Raw genomic sequence first — 17771 nt, 5'->3', positions numbered from 1 at the left:
GCAGTACAAAAATACAGATTTACCCTCCTTTTAGGGTACAACTCCGTGGTCTAGGAAACTGCAAATCTTCCCTTGTTTTTTGAAGCCATAAATTGGAAAGGATTAAGGGTTTCATCTAAGCTAATGCTCAACTTGCTGTTGACTATTTCCAGGAAAGGTTTATGGCCTCTATTTATACTTCTACGTATATATTTATATTTTTGATATATTTTTATTAAGGACACATTTATGTTTTGATGGAATTATGGCTCCAGCTGTTTCTATTGCATCGTGCAGTTATAATTCATGTGATTTTTCTTTGGTTGTATTTGTCATCTTTGTTTCTGATAAGATGTTAGCCTCATGATTATAAGAAAACCAAATTCTGCCAAAATACATTTAAAGAGGTTTATTCTTAGCCAGTAGGAGTGACCATGGCCTGGGTTACACAAACTGAAGAGGTCCTGAGCAAGAGTGCCTGAGGCCGTTAAGTTAGTTTGGTTTTACAGTTTGGTTCAAGACATGAATTGCAGATAAAATCGTCAGTACCTGGAAGGTATACATAGGTTCTACCACAAAAGGAGGGACATTGGGGCTTGCAAGTCTTAGGTGGGTTTTAGAGATTTCTTAGTTGACAGTTGGTTGAGAGTTAAGCTGTTATCTAAAGACTTGAAGTCCCTGGGGAAAGGAACGCCTGAGTTAAGATAAGGGGGTTGTAGGGCTAAGGCTTTTGTTATGTAGAGGAAGGCTCACAGGTGGCAGCCCTCAGAGAGAATAGATGGTGAATGTCTCTTCTCAGACCTTAGAGGTGTCAGGCTCTCAGTTAATCTCTCCTAGATCCGGGAAAGGCCCATAAAGGGAAGATCTGGCCGCATGAATGGAGATGCTCTACAGATGAAAATTTTCACCACAAAAGATGGCTTTGTAAGGGATATTTCAATCTGTTAGTCCTTTGGCAGCCATTTCAAAATATGTCAAAGAAATATATTTTGGGATAACATGGTTTGATTTCGTTTGGGGCCTCCTGTGTGCCATGTGATGCTGTATCGGAGTGAGGCCGGAGAGCAAGCCACATCGTATCGGGTTAAGAAAAAACCCATCGAAATGAGATGTTATGGTTTTTAGGGTGTGACTCCCCAGGTGCCTTAGATATGAATTTTGGCAAGAGGGAAAAAAGGTCAGAGTATACTTCTCACTTGAGAGCAGTAACCATGTATAAGAATTATTTCCCTTTCTGATCTTCTTAGCGTTTAGGAATGGGCTCTAACCACTGATTTTTCCTCAGTCAGAAACCACTAATACAAGGGATATTTACACCTGATTTTTATAGCTCTGAACGTAGTTGAATATTCCCACAAGTCACTATGTACACCCTCTGTTTTTTATCAGCAAGTAGCTGAATGCAGAAGGATGATACTAAGGCTGAAGTTAAAGTGATGCAGGATTCTTCTTGGCTCCTTTGCTGGACACACCACAGGGGTCCCCTGTTTATTCAGTCCATGCTGGACACACCACAGGGGTCCCCTGTTTATTCAGTCCATGCGCTCAACCCCTTGTGGGAGGGAGTGTGTGAACAAGCCGGTGAGGGATCCAGTCAGCTGCACTGGGCGCCAGCAGGAGCAAGCTCTGTGGGGGGCCTGCGGTGGCACCTAGGTGGGGTTGCCTGAGACCCCGAAGCTCCAGAGGGGGTGTTCCGGTGCTGTCCTAGCTCCACTGTCTGCAGGTGGCAGTGTGTTAGCAGCTCAGCTGGCCCCTTGTGGCAGTGCCCAGAGCAGTTGCCATCTGTCAGCGAGGGCAAAGGGCCCGTGTCACAGCCTTTCTGGGTACCCATACTCCATAGGTCCCTAGCCCTTGTCTGGCATCCAAGAAGAATGAGGTCAGGTTGGTGGCACAGACAGTTGAAGGATGGTGAAGCCGGAGAATTTTCTTAAGCGATGAACATGGCTCTCAGCAGAGAGTGGAGCTGGAGAGGGGACAGGACGGGCAGGCCATCTTCCCTGAAGTCCGATTGCCTCTTCTCTGAAGTCCGTCTCCTCAAAGTCCGACCGTCTCCCCATCTACCAACTGAGTCTGGGGTCTTTATAGGCACAGGATGGGAAGTGCCTGCTGATTGGTTTGTGAGCATGCAAAATAGGTTAAGGTGAAGACACCACTCAAAGGTGGGCACAACAGTGTAGAAAACCAATTAGGAAAGGGTAGGTATATGTAAACTAGGTGAAGGGTGGGGATCAACCAGAAGGAAGGCAAGTTCTCAATCCAGTCTGAGGATTTAACTTAAAACTCGTCTTTCAGGCTTTCAGTTGTCTTCAGCTTGGAGGTGGGGTTTCACTGGGTACTCGCCCCATCTGTCTAAGCATTTAGCTGCCTCCTGTTGCTATCAAAAGGAACTATTTCCATTTACTTCTGAAGTCAGAGGGATCCTCTGAAAATCTGCTTCTCTTTTGGCCCTACTGGGTCTTCAGCCTGACCTCTCCTTCTTACAGGTTAAGTCCTTCTCTCAGCATCACCCACGCCAGCCCAGTTACCCAGGTCTGAGTTCTTCACTGCTCAGATGGGGCTAAGGATATGTGTGGGGCTGGGGTGAGGCCAACTTGACTCTACTTTTGTACTGCTATGAAATCCCAAGGGAGTTCATTAACCCAATACTCATCTTTCTCACCTGAGAAATGGCGTGATAGCCATGTGAGCCTTGGAAGGTGGCAGGGTGATGTACATGAAGCGTGCGACAGAGCTCTGGACAGGAACTGAGTGTTTCAGCGATGCACAGCCTTGGCGTGGTGATTATTCCAAGCTCGTTGCTGCTGGGCTGCTGAGGGAGCTGAACAAAGCCACATAAACTTGCTGGCTGGCTCCACTACAGACGCATAGTGTCAGTCTCTGTTGGACACTCAGAACTGCTCAGAATTTTGTTTTGGTTTTGTGCCCAATTATCTCTAAACATAGAATTGGACTGTTTTATCTCACTAATAAAATATCCCCTTTGTAGGAGTTTTGGAAATTACAAAACATTATTAAAGACTGAAATTAAAAACTCACGATCCCACCCCCCGAGACAGTGATGATTCCATATTTCCATATTTTAGTGTATTTTGATATTGATGTCTCCATAGCTACCATCTATCTATGCATTCATCCGTCCGTTCTTTTATCGACTTATCTTCTCTCTCTCTCCCTGTCCTCTCTAATTACACACACACACACACGCACGCACAGCCTTGTGTCTGTCCTGCTTTCTTCTATGGGCTCAGCAATTTTCCTTCCTCCTCATCAGCTCACTTTCCCTGTAGTGGCTGTTACAAGAACCTGACATGTCTCTTTACCTCCATTCATGCCTGTCTTGGTCCATTCCTGCTGCTATAACAGAATACCACAGACCAGGTAATTTATAAACAATAGCAATGTATTTCTCACAGTTGGAGACTAGGAAGTCCAGGAGCAAGGTGTCAGCATGTTTAGTGTCTGGTGAGGACTGCGGTCTGCTTTTAAGGTGCTGACTTGCTTTTGGGTCCTCACATGGTGCAGGGAGAGGAGAGAGAGGAATGCTGTGTCCTCATATGGAAGAAGAGACAGAAGGGCATGTCATGTCCTTCTAGCCCTTTTACAAGGGCACTAATCCCTTTTGTGAGGGCAAAGCCCTCATGACCTAATCACCTTGAAAGGCCCCACTTCATATCACCAAGGTGATTAGGCTTCGGCATATGAATTTTGCAGAAATGCATACATGCGGATCGTAGCAATGCTTCTCACCGTAGCAAATGACCCAGCTTCTGGATCCACCAAGAAAACAGCGCGAGAGAAGTAGATGGTTCTGCTGCCTCCTTGCTCGCCCAGACCCTCTGTATCTTCTCACCTCTTAGCTCTTTGCTATTTCCACACTTGCATCTCTGCTTACCTCCTCCATGACTCAGCTTCTCGGCTCTGCAGGCACCCCACAAGCTCCAGCGCCTCCCTGGAACCCCACCAGTCATCCACATTCTGAAGGCACCCCCTTCTGTCCACCCACCTGCTGCTAAAAATCCCAGCCACTGTCAGTTCTTTCCTTCCCCATCAGAGAGGAACCACGGTCTCCACACTAGTGATTCTGTCTCCTGCCTCGCCCTGCCGAGGTACCTTTGGGCTTCTGCCTGTGGTTTTACAGACCCTGTTTCTCTCCTGTGACCTCTTGGGTCCCCAAGACCTTGGCCTCTTCCATATGTCTTGTCCCAAACTTTTTGCCACATTATTCTTGGCTACCTGAGATTCCCGCTGCCTTGTTCTCCTGCTGCTCCCTGTTCCTCCTCAGTATTTTTAACTGATGACCCTTTCTTCGCTGCTTTCTCCGGGATCATGAGGTTCTCACTGTACACCCTCTCCATGGTGTTTTCTATGCCAAAACCTCCACTTATTTTAAATTTAGAACTTTAGCGCTTCTCTTCCACATGCACAGTGATTGCTCCTTCCTAGTTTGCCCCACAGGCACCTCCAGATTACTCTGTGCGAAACAGAACATTCTTACGATAAATTATTGTTGAGCCTTAAAAAGGAAAAGTCTTAGACATGGTTCCACATGGATGAACCTTAAGGATATTATGCTAAGTGAAAAAAGCAGTCACAAAGGACAAACGCTATGTGACTCCACTCATATGAGGTTCCCAGAGCAATAAATTCAGAGACAGAAAGGAGAATGGAGGTGGCCAGGGGCTGGGGCTGGGGGCAGGGGGTTGGTGTTTAATGGGCACAGAGTTCCAGTTGGGGAGGTGGAGAGTTCTGCAGATGGACGGTCATGACGGTAGCGCAGCAATGGGAATGTACTTCATGCCGCTGAACTGAACACTTACAGACGGTTAGGGTGGTAAATCTTGTTAGATGTGTTTTACCACAATTGGATAAAAAAAATAAGTTTTTCCCCTTCTCTTCTGATCTGTCCGCTTGCTAACCAGGGAACCCGTTAGTTGTGTCTGTTTTGAGAAGGCTGTGGGTCACTGCTTCTCCTCCCTGACTAGCAGTGGGGGAGGCAGCTGTGCCCCTGGATACTTCAGATCATCCCTAGTGCTGGCCAGGCAGCTCCACTCTGGGATCCTGCCTTATCCTGCCTTTTCTAACAGTCCCACAGGTCCCGCTGTGGCCTGGGTTTGCTTTCATCTCTTGAGAACGTCTACCACTTCCGTTGAGTCTACAGACTGCATTCCAAATTGTCTTTTTTCAAATTGAAAAAAAATTCAAATTGTACCCCGTACTGTAGAATGCCTGGCCTTGGCACCTGCTGTCTCTTTACCAGGCCTGATTGCACTGTCTCCTTTCTGTGACAAGCAGATTTACAGACCAATGATCTGCACACAGAAACAAACTCAAAATGCATCTTACACCTGAATGTAAGAGCTAAAACCATAAAACATTTGGAGAAAAAAACCCTAGTACTAAATCTTCCTGATCTTGGGCTCAGCAAAGATTTCTTAGACATGACTTCAAAAGCCCAAGTGATGAAAGGAAACATTGATAATTTGGACTTCATCAAAATTTAAAACTTCAGTTCTTTGAAATACCGTTAAGAGACTGAAAAACAATTCACAGACAGGAATAAAATATTTGCAAAGCATATAACTGACAAGGAACTTGTATTCAGACTATATAAATAACTCGCACAACTTAAAAATAAGAAAAACAAATTTTAACATATATGGGCAGAGACTCTGAATAGATACTTCTCCAAAGAAGTTATATGAGGACCGGCGTGGTGGCTCACGCCTGTAATCCCAGCACTTTGGGAGGCCGAGGTGGGCGGATCACGAGGTCAGGAGATCGAGACCATCCTGGCTAACACGGTGAAACCCCGTCTCTGCTAAAAATACAAAAAATTAGCCGGGCGTGATGGCGGGCGCCTGTAGTCCCAGCTACTGGGGAGGCTGAGGCAGGCGAATGGCATGAATCCGGGAGGCGGAGCTTGCAGTGAGCCGACATCCGGCCATTGCACTCCAGCCTGGGCGACAGAGCGAGACTCCGTCTCAAAAAAAACAGAAGTTATATGGATGGCCGATAGGGAAAAGACCGTTAACATCATTAGTCACTAGGGAAATGCAAATTAGAACCACAATGAGATACCATTTAATGCCAGCTAGGATGACCATAATTTTAAAAAACAGAAAATAGTAAGTGTTGATAAGAATGTGTGGAAATTGGAAACTTCGCATGTTGCTGGGGTGAAGGTGAAATAATGCAGCTACTTTGGAAAAACATGTTGGCAGTTTCTGATGTTATTTAGCATATGACCCGGAAATTCCACTGCTAGGCGTATACCCAAGCAGAATGAGAACACTGTTCCACACAAAGACTCAGACATGAGTCTGTGTAGCAGCAGTATTCACAATTTCCTGGAAGTGGAATAACCCACATGCTCACTGACTGGTAAATGCATGAACCAGTTAGTTTATTCATACGATTTAATCATGCTTGGCAATAAAAAGAAATGAAACACTGATACATGCTACCATATGGATGTGCCTCAAAAGTATGATGCTCAGTGAAAGAAGCCAGGCACCAAATACCACGTACTGTATGATTCCATTTATCTGAGATGTCCAGAATAGGCAAATCCATAGAGCCAGAAAGTGGCTTAGGGGTTGCTTGGGGTGATGGACTGTGAAGGGAGAGTCACTGCACATGGGCACCGGGTTCATTTCTGGGGTGAGGGATATGTTCTAAAATTAGACTGCAGCCATGGATGCACGACCATCAGTTTGCTACAATACATGATTTATTGTACCCTTAAAAACAACTGAAATTTTTGGGGTGTAAATTATACCTCACTGAAACTGTTAAGAAATAGGTCCCATTATTTGGTAAAATATCACTGAAATGTGGATAATTATTTTTCATATATTCTTAACATGAGGCATGTGAAGATAGTTCCATTTCTGTTAACAAGTCACTATCTTTGGATACACACATCCAGATACGCACTGTCACTGTCACACAGAAAATGACCAAAAGAGTTCACCAGAGCAGGAACAAGTGGCTTTGTTTGTTTGTTTGTTTGTTTGTTTGTTTTTTTGGAGGGGGAGATATGGTCTCACTCCTTCACCTAGGCTGTAGTGCATGGTGCAGTCATGGCTCAGTGTGACCTGGAACTCATGGGCTCAAGCGTGCCTCCCGCCTCAGCCTCCAGATCGCTGGGGCTACGGGCACACACCACCAGGCCTGGCTCACGTTACACATTTTGTAGACAGGGGGTCTCACTCTGTTTCCCAGGCTGGTCTCAAATGCCTCAAGCCATCCTTCCTCCTTAGCCTCTTAGAAAAAGTGTTGAAATGACAGGCGTGAGCCACTAAGTGTAGCTTTGTATTGAAGACATTGGAAGTGTTTTTCGTTTTCTCCCTTTAGCTCATTTGAAAATTTCACTACAGATCTATCAGGTTTTCTGTGGGTCTCCCGCACATGCTCACGTGTCCGTGAGTGGAACTGTTCTCATGTGGACTCACCGTGGACTTGCCGCGGCGCCTCAGGCTATGGACAAATCATCAGGAAGGCCCTGTCGTTTGGCAGCTTAAACTTCTCCCCAACACAGCCATGTCTGACTGTTGTCACCACGCCTTGTGGGCTGCAGCGGTGTATCCGTCTGCTAGGGCTGCCATGGCAACGTACCACAGACCGTGGTCTTCAACAACAGAAGTTCATTCCCTCACAGTTCCGGAGGCTGGAAGCCCCAGATCAAGGTGCCAGAAGGGTTGGCTCCTTCTGAGGACCTGGAGGAGAATCTGCCCCAGGCCTGTCCCCTCCTTGTGGTGGTGGCTGGCCATCTTTGGCGTTTCTTGGCTTGTACGAACATCATCCCGATCTCTGCCTCCTCCTTCACAAGGCCTTCTCTCTGTGTGCGTGTCTGTCTCCGAGTCTCCTCTTTGTAGCAGGACACCAGTCTTCTGGGATAAGGGCTCACCCTCACAACCTCATTTTAATTTAATCATCTCTGTAAACACTTCATCTCCAAATAAGGTCACATTCTTGAGATACCAGGGCTCAGCACCCCAACATTGAATTTGTAGAGAAGGCAGTTTTCCATACAGCAGTACGACTGAGATTTTTAGTGCAAACCCAAAAATGTGCTGTAGCTTCTCAGTGCTTTCCAAACAAAACCAAAAATCCGTACCAGAGCCTCTAATCTCGGAGTGACTAATCCTGTCTTCTGCTTCTGGTCTGAACATCCATCCCTGCAACCCCTGGTGCGCCCGTCAACCTGGAATTCCCTCCCTCACCTCCTGCCCTGGGTACCCTCAGTCATCACTGCCCACCTCCCCGTCACTTCTCATGGTGTAATAGTTCTGTGGATGTCTGTCAGTGTCTGCCTCTCTCATTGAATTCCACGAAGCCCCACTAAGGCAGCGTCTGCAACATAGGAAGTGCTAAACAAGTACTCGTTGAGTGAATGGAAAAGGGAAGGATCCACAGTTTCGGTCTTTGCTAGCCTATAAGCAAGATCCTCACAGTGTCTTACTGTCTCCCCTATGACGGCAGGTGGTGGGTCACCAGTAGTGTTTGTTGAATAAATGAAAAAGTAACAGAAGAGGAGGAAAGTTTGTACTTTGGAGGTCAGGCTGAGGTCACCCATGGGACTGCTCCTGTGTCAGAACCAGTAGGGTGAACCCCTGCAGTGTGTATGTGTGTGCATGCATGCGCGTGTGCACGCACACACACACACACACAGTGTCATGAAAGCTGGGGTGCATGTTGGTTCTATTACATTCTCCTTGTTCAAAGAGAATGCTGATCATAGAAGTGTTGACCTCTGTGTTGTGGGGGGCTGGAGACTGAAGACACCACAACATCAACATTGCTCCTGCCTGAAGTTGAAAACTACCCTTTGGCCGGTACCCATAGCTGTTGTTTTCAGAGTTTGCTGTGTGGAGTGACTCTGATCTTGAAGGTTTAAGGTTGCCTGGTGGATGTGGTCAAAATGGGCTGTGCCATCTCTGACAGCTCCTTGTCTATTTGCATGGCCTGCTCTTCTGCTTTCTGGCGTCCCATCACCCTGAGGCTGTGTCCCACCATGACTGCAGTCAGGCACCTGGCCCCCAGGATGGGGGCACAGGGCAGTGCATGAGACCAGGGGAGAACAGCTCCTCGGGGAACTGTTACATAGGGCCTGTGATGTGGAGAAATGTAAAATCTTCGCATGGACAGGATCTTGCTGGCCATCAGGGATAACCTTCTTATGTTCGATGAGCAACTGACAGAGTGCAGAATGGAGGAGACAGTCTAAGAAGGTCAGGGTGGAGGTGTCAGCTGAGGGCTCTCTGGTGAGATGGGACAGATGGGAAAGACTTGTGAGATGGTGAAAACAGAGGAGAGCCACGTGAGAAGAGTAGCAGGGAAGCCCCGAGGGACTCAGACTGGCGATACCGGTGTAGCAGGGAAATCAAGCCCGAAGCTGTGGACTGAGTCCATAACATATTTCTTTTATAAACTTGGTGAGGCAAATGTAATGAATAAATGAATAGAAAATGTTGAATGGATAAGCACAATAACTGAGTTCATAAATAAATGAATTTATTTAATAAATGCTCATCTGTTGAGTGATAATCTTTCTTGCAAATAACTCACAATATTTAAAAATTGTGTATCAGTGCAGCTCTCTATTGCTGCTTTGGTGTGTGTGCACGGGGCGGGTACACATACATATATGCATATATATGCAGGTAGATAGAGAGGAGGGGGGAATTATGTGTAGGGTAGCAGTTAAGACTATTTTTTAGCAAGAGAACAGTAATTCAAAGTGTCCTTCATGTTTCTCATTTCTTTGCAGGCTATGCAGGAACTGCACAGCTAGGATTCAGCCACTGTGGACCTAACATGACTTATAGATTCATTGTTTTTCCTTTCCAGGAGTTTGGGATTGAAAATGTGTGTATTGAGTTGTCCCTCAGTATATTCAGGGCATTGGTTCCAGGACCACCCCCATACCTCCAAGTACACCAAAATCCACACATTCTCAAGTCCCGCAGTCAGTCCCATGGAACCCAAGTATACCATATACGAAAAGTCAATCCTCTATTTTTGACTCACATTTGGCTGCAGATTCAGAACCCGTGGATATGGAGGTTGAACTATATTTACGGAAAACACTCTGTGGGCCAGGCTTGGTGGCTTATGCCTGTAATCCCAGAGCTTTGGGAGGCCGAGGCAGAAGGATTGCTTGCAGCCAGGAGTTCAAGACTGGCCTGGGCAACATGATGAGACCCTGTCTCACAGAAATTTCTTTAACAAATTAACTGGGCATGGAGGTGAGTGCCTTTAGTCCCAGCTACTTGAGAGGCTGAGTCGGGAGGATTGCTTGAACCCAGGAGTTTGAGGCTGCAGTGAGCTATGATCCAGTCACTGTACTCCAGCTTGGGTGAGAGTGAGACCTTGTCTCTAAAAAAAAAGAAGAAAAAAAAGAAAAAATAAAACAATCTGTGTATAAATGGGCCCCTACGGTTCGAACCTGTGTTGTTCAAGGGTCGGCTGTCTGTTATCCCTGTTCTTTATTCCCGAAGCCACTTCATTACTGCAGGACACCAGGAGCTGTCCTCCGTCACAGCCAGGGAAGCCAAGGGGCATCTGGCCATGGCCCAGCCGTGAACTGGCAAAGTGGTGTCGGCATGGTAAGTGTGGCCCACGGGCAGTGCTGATGGAAATGACCAGAGGCAGATGTGATCTACCTGTCAGGTGCGGAGGCTTCAATCACGGACAGTTGAGAGGTGGAAATAGAATGCTGGAAACCTTCATTCTAACCAAGTTTGTATTCCATAGGAATGCTGGCTCCTGCACCTCAGTGCCCTTCTCCTTTAGTGTCATCTTTGAATGTCAGCTATGCCAGTCAATTCACTTTCCTGTCCCTTCACTGTCTTGCCTTCCTCTGGCCAGTGTCGGAGGCAAGGCATCCCAGAGAGGTGAGGGGAGATGCCGGCTGGCTGGAACAAGTCTTCTCTGCAGAGCCTCCCAACGTTGGCTCCAGCTCTGGGAAGTCGTAGCATGCAGTGAGCAAGTTCTCGGTGTTACTTCTCCACCTCACGTCCTGCGTCAGAAGGCGATCTGATCATTGCAGGCTGTCGTTCCTAAAGGTCTATTTGATATTGGGCTGTAGCGGCTGAGATGGGAGTCTACAGATCTTCACAGATGTTCGCCACTCCTCATGCTGTTCTGTTTAACCTTGCTCCTGGACAAGGTTAGAACAGGGCGTTGGAAAAGGATGCAGCTTTTGTGACATCACATCCTATACATCATAAGCGACAACAGTTTCACAGTTTTAAAGGTGAACGTAAAGCAAGTGAATCGTGACTGATTAAATTACCATCTGTTAATTATATTGCCAGTTATAAATTATAAAACCTAATTTTGATTAACACAGCAGCTAATGAATTGACATCTCTGGTTATGTTACAACTGCATCTGGCATGCATAACTCCAAGCTCATGGAAGGTTTGGACAGTGTATCTCTAAGCTGTGTAATCATCTCCGCAGTGGCTGAATCCTGGCTGGGCAGGGCCTGCAAAGGAATGAGAAACATAAAGGACACTTTGAATTATTGTTCTCACACTAAAAATAGTCTAGCTGCTATCCAACTTGAGGCAACTCTCACATATGGAAAACCTGTATTTTAATATCCAACTTACAAAATCAGGAAAATGTACAATTAACTTGATAGTTGATGCTTTAACCAGTGCCATGGTGAATAGAGACACCTCGGCTCACTGCAAGCTCCGTCTCCCGGGTTCCTGCCATTCTCCTGCCTCAGCCTCTGGAGTAGCTGGGACTACAGGCGCCGCCACCAGGCCCAGCTACTTTTTTTGTATTTTTAGTAGAGACAGGTTTTCACCATGTTAGCCAGGATGGTCTCGATCTCCTGACCTTGTGATCCACCCGCCTCGGCCTCCCAAAGTGCTGGGATTACAGGAGTGAGCCACCACGCCCGGCCAACCTTTTGCTACTGTAAATCACCATCTGGATGCTACAGGAAAGTTTGCATTCAGTGGCCTCAAGTTGGCGTGGCTGGTCCATGCCTCTGTCATAACTCCCTCGAGCTCATTTGAATATGAATAGTGTAAGATGTTACGTTAAAGTTTAACCGGACTACAGCTTGTAGCTGAGGGAATGCCTTGCTTTATTAAAACAATGCTGTCTGCTTTGAGTAATTTAATACTTCTTGTTTACCAACTTTCAAACCAAAATATGGCGATTTTTACAATGAAAATCATCCATTCACGACTCTTGTTGGCATCGTAGACATTTCACCTTCTCTTTGTGAAACCGAAATCTTCCACGTGCCTGCCTGATATCTGTGCATCACCACTGAAAGGGAATAATTAGAAACATCTGTTTACATTTACCAGGAGCAGATATTAGAGGCATTAAAACAAACACAATCATTACCCAACAGCTTAAAGAAATCGAATGTACCGGCATGTCTGAATTTCACAAGAGCAAGGGATTTCTAGATGAATACACTATGTGAATACGCTGTAGGATACGGAAGTATCCTTTACAAAATGATAGGGACCAGCAAGCAAAGTTAACATGTACTGGATATGTACAGTTTTCCCTCCATATCCTTGAAGGATTGGTTCCAGGACCCCTTGAGCATACTAAAACCCACAGATGCTCAAGTCCTTGATATAAAATGATGTAGTGTTTGCATATATCCTACACATATCCTCTCGTATGCATTAAATCATCTCTGTCCTCATAATTCCTAATAAAATGTAAATGCCATGTAAATAGTTGTTATACTGTATTGTTTAGGGAATAATTACAAGAAAAAAAGTGTACATGTTTTGTACAGACACAACCATCATTTTTTTTTCAAATATTTTCCATCTGAGCTTGGTTTGACTCCACAGATGAGAATTCACAGATACGGGGGGTCTACTGTATTCTGAAGTATTCATTTCTGTTCTTAATTTTACTGAAACACCTCATCATTTTGGAATTAACAATGGGCATTGGGTTGATGGCCATGATTATTATAGCATCAGGCCCTGGACGAAGGCTGGTTCTCATGCCGAGGCCATCCTCAGACACCTGTGTTGCAGGGAGTGCCATCTGAAAACCGGTGATGTTAGAGCCATGACCCGTGTCTACTTGCTGTCATTGTCAGGTGTTGACATGGCATTGATGGATTTTTGGAGACCCGCTTGAAGCGGTTTGCAGCAAGACCATATTGACATCCACTAGAATCCCAGAAGCGAGTGGAAGACTGTGTTCTTTCTTTCACCTCACCGGAACAGACTCTTCCTGGTTCCCGGCGGAGCGTGGTGGGGGCTGTTCCTCTGCCAGTGGCCCAGCACACACGTGCGTGTTTCTAAATATAGACTGTTGATTTTAGGAGATAGAGTTTTCTGATTTGGGTGAAGTTGAAAGGTTTAAATCAAAATAGTGACCAGAATATGTATTAATGTCATAAAGACTGATTACATGCAAAAATAAAAATTTCAAATGGAGCTTTAACAAAAGACCAGCCTTGGGCTTTACCTCCTGGGATTCTGACTCAAGGCAGCTGGGGTGGATCTTGGAACTGGATTAGCAAACAAGGAAAGAGAAGGAATAACGATGACAAAGAGACCACAAAGTAGAGCTGTCAGAAGAGCAGCTGGATGAGGACTCGGCACTCGGGGGTCTCCGGCCTTCAGCCAGAAATGGGTGTCATCAGCTGTGGTTTTTGTCAGACATCTTAGGAATGATTGAGATCACCTTGGAAGACAGGAAGGAAGGAGCAGGGCTCAACTGAGGTAATCTAACCTTTAAACCTAGAACACAGGTGCCATCTATCCCGGGAGCCCTGAGCCAGAGCAGCCAGCCAGTGAAGTAAAAAGGCAAGAGGAGTGGGTATCACAGAGACTGGGCACAGAGGCATAAAGAGAACAAGCTCTCAGCCCTGCTGCATCTGCCTAGATATTGAGTAGGATGAAGAGAAAAGAGTGCCCTTTGGAAGTCACTGTGTGACCTTGCTCTGACCAGGCTTGCGGCAGGTTCAGAACCCTGGTGGGCTGATGAGGGATGGGGACTTCAGTGTCCAGAAATATGATTGCCTACCAGTTCTAAAGAACTCTCCATATAAAGCACTAGAAATGGCAGATAAATTGTAATGCACGTATTTAAATGTATTACTTAATTCATAAGAAAATAATAGGAAGCCCCAGCTGAGAGTGAAAGCATTGTAAGCTGCACTTGGAGGATGGAAAGCCTGTGGTCTTTTGCCGTTGGTAACCAAGTGGCTTGGTGTCAGTGGCTAGGCAGAAACAGGAGACTAGGGACTAGGCGAATCCTCCCAGCAGAGGGTTGAAGTGGAGTCCCCACAGAGCTGGTGCAATCAGAGGGGTACATAGTAAAAGGGTGTTCTAGAACAGTGGTCCCCAGCTATCAGAGAGAGAGAACGAGGAAATGTATCTGTCTTGCTCATGCTTCAGGTGGCCAAGACAACATCTGCTCTAAGAATTTGTATCACATTCCTGTACTAATCTGGATTTGGGGTTTAACTTTAAGCTGCAGAGAAGTTTTCACTGGAAGTAATCCAAGGCTATCAATCAATCTGGAACACCTGTGAAAGAACATATAGCTCTTTTCTGAAGGGACATACCAACAGCCAGGTTATACAGAACTTCTACACACTGTTCAGGAGATTTTTTTTATGCAATGCCTAATTTGTGCTCAGCACCATCCTAGATGCTGTGGATACATCTATGAACCAAAGAGACAGAATTTCCTGCACTCATGCAGCTGATGTTCTAGCAGGGAGAAAAAGGAAAGAACTATCATCTAGAGTATGATTAGGATTAAGAGGATGGGAGCGTGTAGAAGGTGCAGGTTGCCACTGTCAGGAGGGTGAATCTGAGCAGAGTTGACTAAGGTAAGGAAGTCAGGAGAAGGTTGTTAGGGGAAAGAGTTCAAGGCAGAAGGAACAGCGAATGCAAGGTGGAAGGATGCCTGGGTTGTTTGAGGAGCAACATAGAAGGCATTGTTGCCAGAACTAAGCTAGCAAAGGTGACAATAACAAGAGGTGAGATCAGAGAGGTGCTAAGTGGGCCCAGAGCATGTTGACTTAGGCTTTACTTAGGCAGGAAGCCACTGTAGGATTTTGAACAGGAGAGCAAATGATCTGACTTCAATTGTTCATTAATCACTCTGGTTGCTCTGATGAGAACAGGACCGTGGAAGAGAAGAGTGCAAGGACCCAGTTAGGAGGCCTCTAGACTAGGAATGGGGAGAGATGGCATGTTTGACAAGGGTGGTAGCAGCAGTGATGGTAAGGTATGGTGGAACCTGTGTCTGTGTTTAACATGGGGTCAACAGAATTTCAGACAGATTGATGAAGAATGTGAGAGAAGAGATGAGTGAAAAATGACTCCAGAAATGTTGGCTTGAGTAACTGCAAGGAGAGAATGCCATCGTGTGAACTGGGAAACCACAAGTGGATTGGTTTTGAGGGTAAGATCAATAATTCCATTTGAATGTGTTGAGTTGATTCTGGAGTTTGATTTAGAAATTTGGTTGGAGACAACATTGAGGAATTCTAAGCATATAGATGGAAAGATCAGGATCAGCCATGCAGCTAGAGGCAATCACTTAAGGGAGGGAGTGCCGATAGAGAAGAGACCAAGGTCTGGTGGAATGAGTGGGCGGATGGTGGCATCAAAAGAGGAGCCTTGGGGCCCTCTAGCATTAAAAAGAAGAGGCAGCATTGGAGGGAGTAGCAAAGAAGACGAGCCAGTTAGGTAGGAGAAAATGCAGGAGAGCATGTGTCCAGAATGGTGGAGAGTCTATTTTGCCCTTCTTGCAAGCTAGCAGGTTGGTGCCATGGATGCTGGAGGAAGACATGGATCTCAATGGTCAGAGACAAAGGACAAGGTTAGTTCACTACTCACAACCAGGGCCAGCTATATAATTTGAGGGGCCTAAGGCAAAATGAAAGTACAAGGTCCTTTGTTCAAAAAGTAGAAATAAGGTGCTATTATTCTCTAATCTAAAGGTTAACACTTGTGTTTTCCCTCCTCTGGCACTGTGCTTGATTGGGTATATGAAACCTGCATTGCAGTTCCTGTCTGGCTACCTGGCTTTGATTACAGTATTCCAGAGGATAGGGCTGCTTTATGCAATGCCTTGCAGAGACGTCCATCCAAATATTTCTCCAATTAATAGCAATTCAGAAAAGACAACTATCAAACTAGTATTTCTCAGCTATATCAAGTGCAGTACTGTTGATACTGTGATTTGTCTAACAGCAATAATCTAATAAGTTCTGCACAGAAACTAGAAATAGGCATGATCTCAGAAATGAATAGCCTTGCTGTCTAAAAATAGCACATCTCAGACATTGAAAGAACTCTAAAATGCATGGCATCACTCATCCACATGATTTGTCTTTGAGGTAAGGAAATCCATTGACAAATCCTGATCTAGATGCACATACATGAAATAAAAGGGCAATTCAGTTTTCACAGTGTAAGGGTATGGGAGCAGTCTTAAGACAGAAATACTCATTCTGTAAATGAAAAGGAGTAAAAAACCCATTAAGAAAGGTTGACTGGTACGGCACTGGCATTCACTTGTGCCAAATATCAGAAATCATTCCTCCTGATAAATAAACGTCCTTCATTCTGTTTCAGCATTTTTTTTTGCCTTGTCTGCTCTCTTGAAGGGATTCAGAGAAGTAATTTTAAGTGATACTCAGTTTAGCAAATCTAGTAACACAAACTCGATAAACCATGCCACCCAAGAGAGGACCATCACCATTTAAGAACATAGAATTCTTAACCTTATGGCCATCTGCAGGAGCTCTGCTTAAGCAGGGGAAGAGCACAGAGGCATGGATCATCCAGCCTGATACACGTCACACAGTCAGAATGGGGATGAATCACTCACCAGTCTCCAGGGGCAATGTTCACCCAGTTCAAGTAGCTTTGAAATATGGAGATTGAGGGTGCCTTGTCCAAGCAATATGGATGTTTTTCACAGCCAGTTCTCAGAGCATCTTTGGAAGAATATCGTTGGGAGTCATTGCATTCCCTTTGGGAATTCTCTTAACTGAAGACAGTTGCTGCAAAATAAAACTATGGCTCTGATTAGTAACCATATGTTTCAACATATAAGGTCTTTCTCTCTTCCTCTCTCTTACTTGGGAAAATTATCTAATCTTTAGAGATTATCTTTTATATATATATATATATATATATAAAATTTTTTAAAGTTTTTTCTCTCTAAATGTATACATACATTTAGAGAGACAATACATACACACACAAACACATATATACATAAGTAGTGAGTATTGTTCAGATAAATACCTGTTTAAAATAAAGGACAGTATGCAATGACTCCGTCGTTTACCAGCACATTCCAGAAGTTCATTCATATAATATTGTGTTGGTTGGAACATCTTCCCCCCTATAGAGTGTGAGACATCTGGTCATTCCCTATATTATTCTGTTTAACCCAGAACATGTCTGAGGTCTGGTATTTGACCTCCATACTCTAGCCACCATGGGTAAGCCTGCTTCTGGGATGCAATTTGTGAGTCTAGGCACTCATCCGCTAATCCGTTGCCACGGTGACATCAGTGGAAACCCTCCAGCCCTCAGCACTGCAGCTGACCTCATGATCCCATTCTAGAGATGGAAGACTTTTAGGAACTAGTTACAGTAGAACACAGTGGCTGAGTGACTGTTGGAGGTTAGGGTGAGAATGAAAGAAGAGGCTGGTATACTGCTTCTGGTGTAGGTGGGGTTGAGTGGGTGGGTGGGTGGGTGGGCGAACACATTTGAGGCAGGAAGACAGTGAGTTAATTTTGGACA

The 17771-nt window shown here is 45.3% G+C and overlaps 1 protein-coding gene and 1 long non-coding RNA gene across 4 annotated transcripts in view; one reads left to right on the top strand and one right to left on the bottom strand.

Annotated features, from left to right (window-relative positions):
- LOC105497451 (gamma-aminobutyric acid type A receptor subunit beta3) overlaps positions 1 to 17771 on the top strand; it is a 224937-nt gene that overhangs the window by 123153 nt on the left and 84013 nt on the right. The gene's annotated exons all lie outside the window — the stretch shown is intronic.
- LOC139355515 (uncharacterized) lies at positions 12148 to 17418 on the bottom strand. The gene is made up of 3 exons (XR_011606284.1): positions 17265 to 17418; positions 16843 to 17030; positions 12148 to 12276 (listed from the first exon to the last, which is right to left on the bottom strand). It is a non-coding gene; the product is annotated as an uncharacterized lncRNA (long non-coding RNA).

This window comes from Macaca nemestrina, chromosome 7, assembly GCF_043159975.1.
Source record: "Macaca nemestrina isolate mMacNem1 chromosome 7, mMacNem.hap1, whole genome shotgun sequence".
Taxonomy (NCBI): Eukaryota; Metazoa; Chordata; class Mammalia; order Primates; family Cercopithecidae; genus Macaca; species Macaca nemestrina.
This window is presented reverse-complemented; position numbering and strand designations above follow the sequence as displayed.